Below are 6,543 nucleotides of genomic sequence, written 5' to 3'. Positions count from 1 at the left end.
AGACTTGGTTGAATCATATGGCGCTTTTCCACTACACAGTACCAGCTCGCCTCAGCTCGCCTCGGCTCGACTCGACTCGGCTCTGTTTGGTTTTCCACTGTGTAAAAGTTGTACCTGTACCGGCTTCCAGGTACTTTTTTTCGTACCACCTCAGGCGAGGTTCCAAGCGAGCTGAGTCGAGCTAAGGCGATACTAAAATGTGACGTGAAAACACAGCAGACTACTGATTGGTCAGAGAGAATCGTCACTATTCACTGCGTCATCATTGCACGCGCCAGCAATAGTATCCAGAATAACCCCGCCATTTTTAAAAAGTTTGGCCAGAGATTGCGTGACATATCCAATCCATTACATATTATGGCAACTCGGAAGAATACGCCGTGGTCAAACGAGGAGGTGCAGACAGCGGGTGTGTGTCGCGTAGAAGATTACATCACGGCAGTTTCTTGCAGCGTCGCTGGAGGTACAGGTACAACTTTTACACAGTGGAAAACCAAACAGAGCCGAGTCGAGCCGAGTCGAGTCGAGCCGAGGCGAGCCGAGTCGAGCTGGTACTGTGTAATGGAAAAGCGCCAATAATGTTCTTACTAACCTAATTAATGTACCAGGATATACTTGTTATAGGAGAGATAGGGTCAGTGGGATGGGTGGTGTTGTTTTAATTTATATAAGGGAGCATTTTAGATATTTACAATTTGAATTGAAGGTGAACATGGAGTGTTTGGGATTAAATGTTATTCTTTCTCCAAATATGAAATTTAATATAGTTGTGCTTTTATAATCCTTCATGTCATGATGTAAAGTTTTATAATGAACTAAAGAATCTTTTTTCTCTTGTTGATAACAGCTGTGAATGTATGATGTCTGGTGATTTTAATATTAATTGGATAGTTAAAAATTTTAAATCACCGTTGAAATTAAGTATGGAGAAATTTCATTTTAAACAATTGACCACTCGAATCACAAGAAAAAGTGAAACTCTTTTGGATCTGATTTTCATGAATAGACTAGAGAGGGTAATGAAAATATATGATCTTATTACTTGTCTTTCAGACCATATGACACTGATCGTAAGAAAATTAACTAGAAAACGTTTACCTCATCATAATAAAACAGAAAATCAGATTTTAACAACAGGAATTCCCAAGTCAAAAGTAGTTAACTTTGAACATGACTTTAAGGAAGTTAATTGCGAAAAGGTTATTAAAGAGTCAGACTTAAATCACAGTGCAGACAATTTTGCCTCTATTTTAAGTGAATTACAGTTTTTCTCAATTGCTTAAACACATTTCTTGAAATTATGCCTCTTATTTGCGAAACTCTAAACACAAATCCACAACTCCTAACTCAATTCCCCAAACTTCTTATATTGAGGTCAAAATGAAGCTCTCCACTCAAAACAACACAATCTTGCTGAAAAACCAAACTTTGCTCTCAGACATGACACACAAATCCTCAAAAACACACACACTACAACACAGTTTTACACACTGATGAGATAAATTCAAAACAATACAACCAAAACAATCCAAATAAAAAACTTTTCACATGATGTAAACAACAAATCTATGCCTTTGCAAGTGTTTTATTCCTTAATTTAATGTACTGTAGAGTACAGTACAAAACAGCAAACAACAACAAAATAGAATTTTTCTGCCCAGAATCCTGTCTTTGGTCTGGGACAGGCCAAAGAACCTCTTCAGCATCACAGGCTAAATTAGCCCTGGCCAGGCAGCAGGGGTCAAATCCTCTTGCATGCCTGATCCAACCCTGGCACTCATCAACTAAAATATAGGAGACTGCTTGTCTTCTTGTCCTTGCTCTTCCTCTGTCTCTTCCAAGTTGTCTTCATCGTCCTCCTTCTTCTCCTCCTCTTCCACTTTCACCTCCTACTCTTCCTCTTCAAAATTACACATTACTGTATGTGGGATACTGATTGAAAAAGACTGGATAGGATTCACAGTTACACTTGTACTGTACTAGTGGTATGAGAAAAAAAATAAAAATGCATTACAGTGTCATTGTGAAACAGCAAAGAAAAATAAATATGGGCACAAAGGTAAAAATAAAAATTAGAAAGTCTACTGTCAGATTTTGTAACTCCTGCGTTGTCCTCTGTCTATATACAGTATGCTTTCCAATTGAAGGTTCAAGAGATGTACCTTTGAGCTATTTCAGAGAACTGCTTTATCATTGGTTGATATACATTATCTTCATTAGTGAAAGTCAAGATTCACTTGAATAAATTCATGGCAAATTTATCTAATCAGTTGTACGAATGTACCAAAGCAATCACAACTTGATCAGAAGAATGAGAAGCTTTTTATGATGTGCACAAGAGACTAGATGATGTGGATGTTGAACAAGTAGTTTTGACAATTTCATTTCTGATCTGAGAAATGCACCAAAGTGACTGAGAAAAACTGTAAGCTGACTTTGGCTTCTTTTAGGTTCTGATTTGTGTGTGCTAAATTTTGACTCCTAGTGTTTCCACTTGGATAATTGTGTGCTAGTTGAGCTCAAACTTCACAGATTGAGTGAACAATGTTGAATGCTTGTGCTTTCTAAATGACCACATGGTGTAAGCACTGAGAAATGTAGGGGTTTGTGTGTAGAGTTTTGCAGTAACAGTTCACCAAATATCACTCATGTGTCAAAGCAGGGAATAGTGTTTATTGTTTAGGGAAATGGGTGTGCTTTTTCAAAAATGGCGTTATAGTTTTGAAATTTTAGTTCAAAAGACTGGTTATAGTGTTTTAGCAATTGAGAAAAACTGTAATAGGTAAATATACGAAAACCTGGAAGAGTAGGCCTAAGAAATTCTCTCTTCCATGGTTTAACAGTGATATTCTTCAGATTATTAAAAGGCGAGATCTTGCTCTTAAAAAGTCATTATTAACAAAATCTTATACTGACCATCTTATTTACACTGGCTTGAGGAATAAAGTATTATCAGTGTTGCTAAAGGCTAAGACAAATTAATTGAGGAGGCCAGTGGCAACAGTTCTAAATTGTGGCAACATATAAATAGACTGTCAAATTCAAATAGGCAAAAACATTCTACTATAAATTGTCTTCAAGTTAGTAGTAATATGATTCGTAGTAATGAGGCTATAGCAAATGTTTGTAATAGTTTTTTCATTGAATCCGTACAAGAATCAGCACGTCATTTTAAGTAAATTGAGTCATCAGCTAAAGAATTAAATTCTGACCATACAGGCTTATTTTATATTAAAGAGGTATCTCTTGATAAGGTTCAGAAAGTGATTGCAAATGTGTGTAATTCTATGTCTAAGGACATCTATGACTTCACGCTGAATTAATCAAAAGATACCAAAGTTGTCTGTTGAAGCCGATTACCTATTTAGTATATTTGTCAATACAAGCAAAAACATTCCCAGAGAGCTGGAAAAAAGCAATAATTACACCGGTATATAAATTGGGAGATAAGGAGGTAGTTAGTAATTATAGTCCTATTCCTATTGCTGTAGTTTCCAAAGTTCTGGAAAAGATTGTTGCCGAACAACTTGCGGAACATTTAGAGTCTAACCATCATCCACAGCAGGTCGGATTTAGAGAGAAATATTCCACTGAAATAGCTAACTGTTATTTGCTTGACAAAATAAAAGTCTCATTGGATAAAGGAAATGTAGTTGGGGCAGTGTTCCTTGACCTAAAGACGGCCTTTGACACTATTAATCATAGCATTTTATTAAATAAATTAAATCAGTTTAAAATGTCATCAGAAGCTTTACAGTGGTTTGGGTCCTATTTGGGCAGAAGACAGCAATGTGTTAGGGTTAATGGGGTGAGGTCACCTCTGTGTGCAAACAACTTGGGAGTACCGCAAGGGTCAGTACTTGGCCCATTGTTGTTTACAATGTATATAAATGACCTACCTAGCTGCTGTCCGGGTGTCAACTGTCAGTTGTATGCAGATGACACTGTCATCCATGTGTCTGCTAAAACACCTAGCTAGGCAGGTGAGCATCTGACTCAGGCATTGCAGAAAATTTCTAGATGGCTTGAGATGTCACATTTAACTCTTAATGTTAAGAAAACAGCTTCTATATGCTTCTCCATACGAAATAAGCCTGCAAGGGATGTATTTAAGGTGCATATTAAGAAGTAGTGAATGAAGTCAAGTATCTTGGCATAATTTTGGATAAGAATTTAAAATTTGATAGTTAAGAATTAGAGGTCGACCAATATTGGTTTTTACCGATACCGATAGCTAGGTTGGACCACACTGGCCGATACCAATTAATTAACCGATAGTTTTTGAAAATGGATACTAAACGAAAACTAAAAAAGTAATCTACTATTTAAAAAAAAAAATACTAAACCATACTTGGTAAATAAATAAAAATATTAATATTAATTATATATTGATCATTAAAGTTATTTCATAGTTCATTAAAGGTTGTATCAGCGATTTCTAGCCTAAAACATAAAGTGTCGATTTCAGCTTACCTTTCATCACGATCCGCTCGCTGCCTGCCCTATAAATTGTCTGTGAAAAAAACGCGTCTCTCTGGTCAGCCTAGGGTCCGAGATATGCCAAAAAAACAAACGGCGCTATCAACACACCACAGATAACCAAACAGTGTTCCAACCAATCAGCGTCAGGGGTTTGGTGTTGTGGACTTTCCTACTGGTGCAGGGATGTGAGGGAGGCGGAGCGAAAGTCCACAACACCAAATCCCTGACGCTGATTGGTTGGAACACTGTTTGTTTTTGCTGTGGAAAGGTTGGTAGTGCCGATTGTTTTTTTGGCATATCTCGGACCCTAGGCTGACCAGAGAGACGCGTTTTTTTCACAGACAATTTATGGGGCAGGCAGCGAGCGGATCCTGAAGAAAGGTAAGCTGAAATTGACACTTATGTTTTAGGCTAGAAATCGCTGATACAACCTTTAATGTTAACAAAATAAATTTCAAAATGTAACAATATTACAGTAAATGTTGAAATTAACAGACTCTAACAAGGAACAACACTTCTATTCTACAGCTTTCATCAATCTTAGTTGATGTTGCAAATGGGCTCATTGTAAAGGGGTGCGAATCTTTACATTTTAACTATGTAAAATTTTTGGTTTTATGCCTTTTGTTTATATTTGGAATCTCTGTATGTCAGTAGGCCTACTGCCATCTTAAAATTAAGATTAAATTTAATTTACAATATTCAATATCAACTAAATATAACCATGCATCACATTCTCAGTTTACTCAGCAATATTACTGCACATGGCTACATTTTCATTTACATTTTCTATCTAATTGATTTTTCCATTATTTTAGCAGGCTATTTTTTTAAACAATAACTTATTTAAAATAAGTGTTCTTTTTTCTTTATCATTTGATTATTACTGATGAGATCGTAGACAGTAGCTCCTTTAACAGGCTGCATTAAAACGAATGCACAGATCTATTTCGATATATATCAAATGTTTTGTCCTGCTCTAAAAACATAACTGACTGTGTGTACAGTACATCAGTTTCGTATAAAAGTATTCGAAAATGCAAGTGCATTTAACCGCATCCGCAATCGAGCTTTTTAGGACGAACAAACCCAAAGCACAAGTCAAAGTCTGTCAGTGCGCGAGTTTTGTGCAGTACTGCATTACAAACGGCAGAAATGAAGGCATATGTAAAGTAAAAAAACTGCGGTTGAAAGTTGACACTGTCAAACAATGCACATGTAGCTCACAGTGCAAATCCTGTGCAATGAAGCCCGCCTCGTCTCTAGCGCGCGCACGTGCCATATGCGGGGAAAACACACGCTCATTGAAGAGAGGATTGAGATGCATCCGAGAATCCTTTTTTTTTACCCACCCTTAATGAAACCGGACAAAAGTGCAGCGCTGCGTTAACAGATAACTTGCAGGTATCAAACACACACAGGACACATTGTGTAGTTCAAGCAGAAATCTAAAACAGTTTATTTAATCACCAAAAGGGCAAATGTTTACTTCAAGAATGATAAAAAAGCGGCAAAGGTTAGATTAAAGAACAGATCAAACGGAAAGAGAAAGTGCAATCTATATTGTTAATTGCAGCCATTTCAGAAACAATTTATTTTCTGTTTTACATTTATGTTTAAATATTATTTGTTTTGTTTCAGTTTAATATGTTAATTACGAAAGAAGTTTGTGTAATTTGTAAATGTCATAAAGGACGTGGTATGAATTGGACGGCAATAAGCAGGGAGAATTGGAGAGGGTCAGACACAATTTTTTTGACCACTTCGTACGTTTTTATTTGTGGAAAATCCCTTCTTAAACGAATTTCGTTTTGTATAATTTTTATATTAATTTTTTATTGATATTTTTGTGGATCAGTTATTAAAATAAAATAAGAACAGGAAAATGGCATTGTAAAATAAAGTGCGTAACTACCATGCTTCCGCTCAGTGGCGATTCTAGACTTTTTTAACAGGGGTGGCCTTAGTGGAGCACTGATTAATTCAAGGGTGGCATCATAAAATCATGCATCAAACACCATATGTCATGATCGGGGCTGTGGGTTTTCCCTCAGCCACCTG

The sequence above is a fragment of the Garra rufa genome, chromosome 1 (genome assembly GCF_049309525.1).
Source record: "Garra rufa chromosome 1, GarRuf1.0, whole genome shotgun sequence".
Taxonomy (NCBI): Eukaryota; Metazoa; Chordata; class Actinopteri; order Cypriniformes; family Cyprinidae; genus Garra; species Garra rufa.
Note: the sequence above shows the minus strand (reverse complement) of the source record.